Source organism: Notechis scutatus, chromosome Z (assembly GCF_049901735.1).
Source record: "Notechis scutatus isolate UNSWTSFEM ecotype Mainland chromosome Z, rNotScu1.2, whole genome shotgun sequence".
NCBI classification, from domain to species: domain Eukaryota; kingdom Metazoa; phylum Chordata; class Lepidosauria; order Squamata; family Elapidae; genus Notechis; species Notechis scutatus.
In genome coordinates, this window is record NC_142025.1 from 114,875,202 (window position 1) to 114,883,156 (window position 7,955).

General features: G+C 38.3%; 1 pseudogene; it reads left to right on the plus strand.

Moving 5' to 3' along the window:
- Positions 1–487: 487 nt before the first annotated feature.
- LOC148129146 (vomeronasal type-2 receptor 26-like) lies at positions 488–1,397 on the plus strand (annotated as a pseudogene).
- Positions 1,398–7,955: the final 6,558 nt, after the last annotated feature.

Consider the following 7,955-nt stretch of genomic DNA (forward strand, 5'->3'; position numbering starts at 1 on the left):
TCTGATCATCCAGAACTAAAATAAAAATCATGCTTTAGGTGCCGATAGGAATTATTTAATAAGTCACCATAGATTGTACAATAAGAGATAGTTAAAATGATAATTTACATTACTTTTTACTATCTCTTCCAAAAATGATCAATTTTCTAAGATCTTTGTGTCACTCTTGAACTTTTCATGAGTGACAAGCTGATCTTTCTGTTCCTATCAGAGAAGTAGGCAGCTGGCTCCAGAAGTAGCTTGCAGTATTGCACTGTAACCATTGAGCCACAGAGGCTCCTAATGTCTTGAATTTTAAAGAAAATATTTCATTTTCCTACCATATCTTGAAGTGTAGTCTTGAAGTGAATATGAATATAAATATTAAATTATTCCTTCATGTATTCATAAATATTCATAGCAGCAGTTGTCTATAATAAGAACAGAACGGAAGAGAAGAGAAGAGAATTCTTTATTAGCCAAGTGGTTTTCTTTTTTCTTTTCAATTTCAGATATGGTAACTTGCATGCAATGTCCAGAAGATCAATATGCAAACCAAGAAAGAAATGGATGTCTCCTGAAAAGAATAAACTTTCTCTCTTATGAAGAACCTTTAGGGTATAGTTTAGCTTGTCTTGCTGCTGTGTTCTCCTTCATTACAACATGGGTGCTGGGAACATTTATTAAGCACAAAGACAGCCCTATTGTGAAAGCCAATAACCAGGACCTCACCTATACTCTCCTCATCTCCCTTTTGTTCTGCTTCCTCTGCTCTTTGCTTTTTCTTGGAGAACCTGGGAGAGTGACCTGTCTCCTCAGACAGTCTGCATTTGGTCTCATTTTCTCATTGTCCATCTCTTGTGTATTGCCCAAAACCATCCTTGTTTCTCTTGCATTCAAGGCCACCAAACCAGGATCTCGGATGAGGACATGGGTGGGGAAAAGACTGGCTGTTTCTATTGTCCTTCTCTGCTCTCTGTTCCAAGCTAGCATCTGTATTGTGTGGTTGTCAACTTCTCCCCCATTCCCAGAGTTAGATGTGCACTCAATCATTGAAGAAATGGTTCTATAATGCAATGAAGGTTCAGTTGTTATGTTTTATTGTGTCCTGAGCTATATGGCTCTCCTTTCACTTGCCAGCTTCATTGTGGCTTTCCAGGCTCGTAAACTGCCTGACAGTTTTAATGAAGCTAAGTTCATCACCTTCAGCATGCTGGCTTTCTGCAGTGTGTGGGTCTTATTTGTACCAACCTACCTGAGCACCAGAGGGAAAGCCACGGTGGCTGTGGAGATCTTCTCCATTTTGTCCTCTAGTGCTGGGCTTCTAGGTTGCATCTTCCCCCCCCCCCAAGTGTTACATTATTGTGTTGAGGCCTGATTTAAACAACAAGGAACAATTGATAAAGAGACATTCTTAAATTTATTTTTCTCTATATGTCTTTTTTGGTAAGAGAAAGATAGGACAAAATAAAAAATTATTTTTAAGTTATTCATATGAAGTGGTACTTACCATTCTGATTTATTTGTGTCTCTGAAATCTAGATGTTTGGGAAATTCTATCATGTTTAAGCTTTTCCCCAACAATATTCAAGGAAGTCTCACAGATTTATTGTGGTATGTCTAGGGATTTTTCTGGAAAACCAGGTGCATATTATGCTCCTATAAATTCAAACCACTCCAGGCATCTCCCTCAGACCTCAACTAACATCAAACTATTAGTGAATTCAAGTTATTTTATTTGTTAAATGCTGAACAATTTCTTCTGCTTGCTCCTGAAGTAGGTTCTCCATCATAACACCCATCCCATGTATCTAGCAAAACCACAAGGATCCAGTATACCATGGATGGAATTTCTGAACTTTCATGTCATTGGAGAAAAACATCTTCCCGTGAAACAAGAGCATACCAAGTTTGAGTATGTCCTAGCTGCTGAAACTTGTGATTCCACACAATGGCACCTTCGTTAATGCTGATTTTTTCCCCATCAGGACCTTTGGAGTCCATATTTTCAACCCAGACTCTCTGGAAGGATTGATTGTGGAAGGTGACAAAGTTGAAGAGGTCAAACCCCTGGTCAAACTCCCCTTTCTCATCAAAATATTTTTTTTCTCCCACACTGTTATTGAAACGGGTGTTTCTCAGAAAATAGTAAACCTGGATTTGAGAGGGAGTAGAAGTAGGACTAGTTATCTTCATCTTCCCCAAAATTTGGTTTTGTTCAGAATCCCAACAGAGTTTCTGCAGTGAATCTCATCAGAACAGTAACTAAACTGCATTCTGGGTTGATTCAGAAATCTCTTCAACCTATGAACCAAAGCCCATTTCCAATTTCATTAATATCAGATCCAACAATTTTCTAATATGAATTGATTCAGCTGGAATATATTAACAGACAAAACTAAGATCCATGGCATCAGATTCTCACATAGCCTATTTTTCAATACCTGCATAAATAAACAATTGGGGGAAACAACAGGGTAACACACATAAGTAAGATAGAATATCCATTACATGTAGTGGAAGCTTGGGGAATACATTACTATCTATCTCTTGTTCTTGAATCATAGCTTTGCAGAAATTACTTTCACATGATTCAATAGCTTCCTTAAATTAATATTACTTTGATCCAGCAAACACATATTCATTCATACAATAAACGCTATTGCAAAAACCAATCCCAACCACAAAAATCTTCGCTCAAGACCAGACTTATCCATACTGCAAAGAATCTGCTCCCGTGAACTCTGCAATGAACTCAAAAGACATCTAGACAATGGAGAGAAGGATATGTACATTGACTACTGCGCTGATTGTATCAAAAGTAAGTCACACAACCCACAACTCCACATCCAACCCTACCTCATCCAACCCTCCATCACTCAAAACTCGGCATGCACACCCCTAACTACCTCAATTCCAACTACAACTGACCTTAAATTCAAGCTACTCAATGCAAGAAAACTTGTGAATAAAATACCTGAATTTCTCCTCTTATTAAATATGCCTAAATTCGACACCATATTTGTCTATGAAACATGGCTCAATGCATCTCCCTGACTTCATTACCACAGTAAGAGACTATCATGTTTACCAATCTGATCATGAAATCCGTAGTGGAGGTGGTGTTGCTATTTTCTATAAAAAGTCCTTACATCTAAAAAGCATCCAAGTTACCCAAGAGCTTGCTCTTCCTGAGACCATCGTCTGTGAACTGTCCCTAAATATCACATTTCGAATCTTACTATGTTACAGAGCCCCTGATTATGACATCAAACATGCAAAGAAACTAAATTCACTACTAACATGGGCAACATCTTGCCCATTATCTTTCTTGGTGACTTCAATGTACCTCACATTAACTGGACCCTAAACAAATGTAAAACTGAACCCATGAATGCAACCTTCTACAATGCTGTAACAAACCTGGGAGTGGAACAACTAGTAACCAACAATACAAGATTTAATAACTGCCTCGATCTCATCTTCTGCAATAGTTTGAATTCAATTTATGAAATACAAATTAAAGAACCCTTTTCCAAAAGTGACCACTGCATGATTGACTTTTGTCTCAACTTACGTCCACACAAAAATAAACACAATGATGTGATCCCCAATTATAACTTCAAAAAGGGCAACTATGATCTTATAGACAATAATCTCTCATCCCTTGATTGGCAATTTCTATTCACTGGATGCAATATTGTTGAAGACCATTACAAAATATTTTTACTTGAAGTCAAATGAGTCATCAAACTATATGTACCAATAACAACTCCAAAAACCAGAAAAAACAGATTACCCATAACCATAAGGAAGCTTCAATCCAAAAGGAAATCACTTTGGCGGAAAAACAAATCTGGTCACGTTGCCAACTTCAAAAGCCGATACAAAAATTTATGCCACCAGATAAAGACTGAATGCACCAATTATCACATTAAACAAGAGGAAAACCTTCTATGCACCAATTCCACCCACACTTTCTACAATTTTGTAAACAACAAACTGAAAGATTCAAGGTCCATCTCACCCCTGAAAGGACCTAATGGTAAAGATTGCAATGATGACACCATTAAAGCCAACCTCTTTAACACATTCTTTGGCTCAGTATTTGTAAACAGCAATGGATCATGCCCAGTATTTCCTAGTCGTACCACAGACAACTACAATCATCTAATACATATTGATTTTACAGAAAACAATGTTGAAAAAGCACTGCGCAATCTAAAGCCATCTCTATTTATTGGACCAGACAGAATATGTTCCTACTTCTTAAAAAAGGTATCCACTGCCATAGCCAAACCTCTAAGCATAAACTGAACAGAACCAGCTCCTTGCCTAACCTATGGTCACAAGCCACGGTCATCCCCATCTTCAAAAAGGGAGACCCCAGCCTGGTTGAAAATTACAGACCAATCTCTTTATGCTGTGTCACCTGTAAAGTCATGGAATCAATTATTAACCCATCCATTATATTCTCCACTTAGAGACAAACAACCTACTCTCTAATAAACAATTTGGTTTCAGAATAAAAACTATCCTGTAATCTGCAACTCTTACACCACAAAAACATATGGACTACATAACTCGATCAGGGCAAAGCAATAGACTGAATCTACATAGACTTCTGTAAAGCCTTTGATTCAGTGGTACGTGACAAACTACTCCTAAAACTAAAATCTTATGGTATCTCTGGACACCTGCATAACTGGATAGAAGCATTCCTGTCAAACAGACAACAAATGGTCAAAATTGGGAGCATCATATCAAATTCTGTACTTGTTAACAGTGGTGTACCCCAAGGCAGTGTTCTAGGACCAACTCTCTTCATATTCTTCATAAATGACCTCTGTGATCATATTAAGAGCAACTGTGTTCTTTTTGCTGATGATGTAAAGCTATTCAACACCACTGACAATACTGCTACCCTTCAAAAAGACCTAGATTATGTGTCAGAATGGTCAAACAAATGGCAACTTCAAATCTCAACAAATAAATGCTCTGTCTTACATATTGGCAAAATAATAATAATAATAATCAGAAAAAAAATACAAGCTGAATAGTCAACACCTTGTTGATAGCACAAACTTTGTCAAGGAACTTGGAGTACTCATCTCAAACAATCTAAGTACTAGAGCCCACTGTAACTACATAGCCAAAAAGGCATTAAGAGTTGTTAACCTAATCCTACATAGCTTTTTCTCTGGTAATATTACACTACTAACTAGAGCATACAAAACATTTGCTACACCAATACTTGAATACAGTTCATCAGTCTGGAACCCACATGACGTATCTGATATTTACACAGTTGAGAAAGTCCAGAAATATTTCACAAGAAGTTTTCCACTCCTCTACTCATTGCAAAATACCTTATGCCACAAGACTTGAAATTCTAGACCTAGAAAACCTAGAACTACGCCGCCTTTGGTCCAAGCTAAGTATAGTGTTTAAAATCATACATTGCAATGTCCTATCTGTCAATGAATACTTCAGCTTCAACCATAACAGTACAAAAGCACACAATAGATACAAACTAAAGATAAACTGCCCCAAACTTGATTGCAGGAAATATGACTTCAGCAACAAAGTGGTCAATGTTTGGAATACTCTACCTCAGTGGTCCCCAACCTTTTTTGTACCAGGGACCGGTTTCAAGCAGAAACATTTTTTCAAGGACCGGAGGGGGGGTGGGAGAGAGAATCCGACTTTGGTAGTTTGCTTGCAGACGTTTCATTACCTGACTAGGTAACATCTGATGTTGTTACCTAGTCGGGTAATAAAATGTCTGCCAGCAAACCACCAAGTTCAGGGAGCGCCTTGGTCCTGCCTCCCTCAGCCCCATCCCTCAGGTGTCTCCCTCCCTCCCTCCCTCAGGTGTCTGCCTCGTTCCTCTCTCAGTCACTCTATCGCTCCTACAGGAGCCCAGGAAGAAACTGCTTCAAAGAAGCCGGGGTGGGGGGTGGGGTGGCTTTTCCTGTCGCCACAGCTTCCCCGAAGCGCCCGTTTCACCCCCACCCCGCCCGCCCGCCCGCTCGCGGTTCAATCCACAGTGCTCCGTTCTACCTGCCTGCCTGCCTGCCTTCTTCGTTTCGGAGCAGCTTCGGCTGATAAAAAGAGGCGAATAGTTATTATTCTCAGCGAAGCTGCTCCCAAACAGGCAGGCAGGCAGGCAGGCAGAACGGAGCACTGTGGGATTGAACCGCGAGCGGGCGGGCGGGTGGGTGGGTGAAACGGGCGCTGGGAAGCTGCGGCGACAGGAAAAGCTCCCCGGCTTCTTTGAAGCAGTTTCTTCCTGGGCTGGTGGAGGAGCGAAAGCGACTGAGAGAGCTGAGCCAGAGAGCAGGACAGGCTTCGGTTGCTTCCTCCCTCCCCTTCTTTCATTTGTGTCCTTGATCCCCGATCCCAGCAGCATTCACCGAAGGCGAAGAAAGCCGCCATTTTTTTAATTTTTTTTTCTTTGCGGCCCGGTAAAGAGTGCTCCACGGCCCGGTACCGGTCCGCGGCCCGGTGGTTGGGGACCCCTGCTCTACCTGACTCTATGGTTTCTTCCCAAACCCCAAAAACTTTAACCTTAAACTGTCTACTGTTGACCTCACCTCTTTCCTAAGAGGTCTGTAGGGGGCGTGCATAAGTGCACCAACATGCCTACCGTCCCTGTCCTATTGTCTCTTTTTTCTTGTTTGTATCCATTTCATGCGTTTATTACCATGTTTATACTTATACCTGTTGTCTAATAATTGTTTGACAAAATAAATAAATAAAAATAAAATAAAAAACATAGACAAACACAAACATTTAACATCAAATAAAATCATTTTTCCATTATACAGTGTGTCAGTTGGTACATATCTCTTGTGCACAATATTAATAATCTTTCCCTCCTAAATTTAAATTAAGATTTGTATTGTGTAGATCAACTATTCATATTACTATCAAACCATTGTTAAACTTTGATTGTAAATTCATATCATCTTTTTGAGCAAATCTCAGCTTTTACAATAATATCATTAATTTCACAAAAATCAAATATAACATATCATAACAATATATCATCTTTACTATTATATTATATCTATATTATACTATATTTCATTTTTCTATTTTCTTTTTTAACCATTGATAAAATAAATCCTATATTTTATAATATATTTTTATTCTTGCTCTCTAATTGCCCATGTGTAGTTTTCTATAAAATTCTTCTTGCTTATCATTGGGAGCATATTTTCTGACTAAAAGTATATTTAAGTTATTATCAATTATTTCCACCATTAATATTCTTCCCTCTTCATCTGCAAACATTAATTCAGCTTTGTGTCTTTGCTCTTGCCAAGTAAATATAAGGCATTCTGGAATCAACCATCTGTAAATCACTCCCTTCTTAATTAGACTTTTTTTTGTCAAAAATTGGTATTCTCTTCTCATCTCTCTCACTTTTGTTGGTGCTTGTTTTAGGACCATAATCTCCTTGCCTTTGTATTTCAATGGCACATCTCTTGCGTTTGCAATATTTGCATTTTAATTGCTTTATTAGTAAATCTTACATGGATTGGTAGTTTATTTCTCATAGCATATCTTTTAAAAATTCAGAACACTTCATCTATTCCATCCATCATTTTCTCTTTGGATATCTTCAAGGCACCTGCCAGAATTTCTATCATTATTTCAGAAAGATTTTCTTCTTTTTCTTCCTCAATATTATGAAATCTGAGATAGAAATCGCCCAGCCGAACATTCTATTTCCTTTATCATGTTCAACACCTGTCAATCTACTGTCAATTTCACCATTTTTTTTAATCTCTCTGGTCATATTTTTCTTCTATCTTTTGAAACATTTCCTCATACTTCATCATCATTTGTTGTGTATTTTCTACTTTCTCATCTGTCTTCTCTGTTCTGTCTTCTATTCTTTGTATTGCTTGAATTATCATTTGTAGTGTGACCTCCTTCTCTTTTTCCTTCTCTCTCTCCTTTTCTTG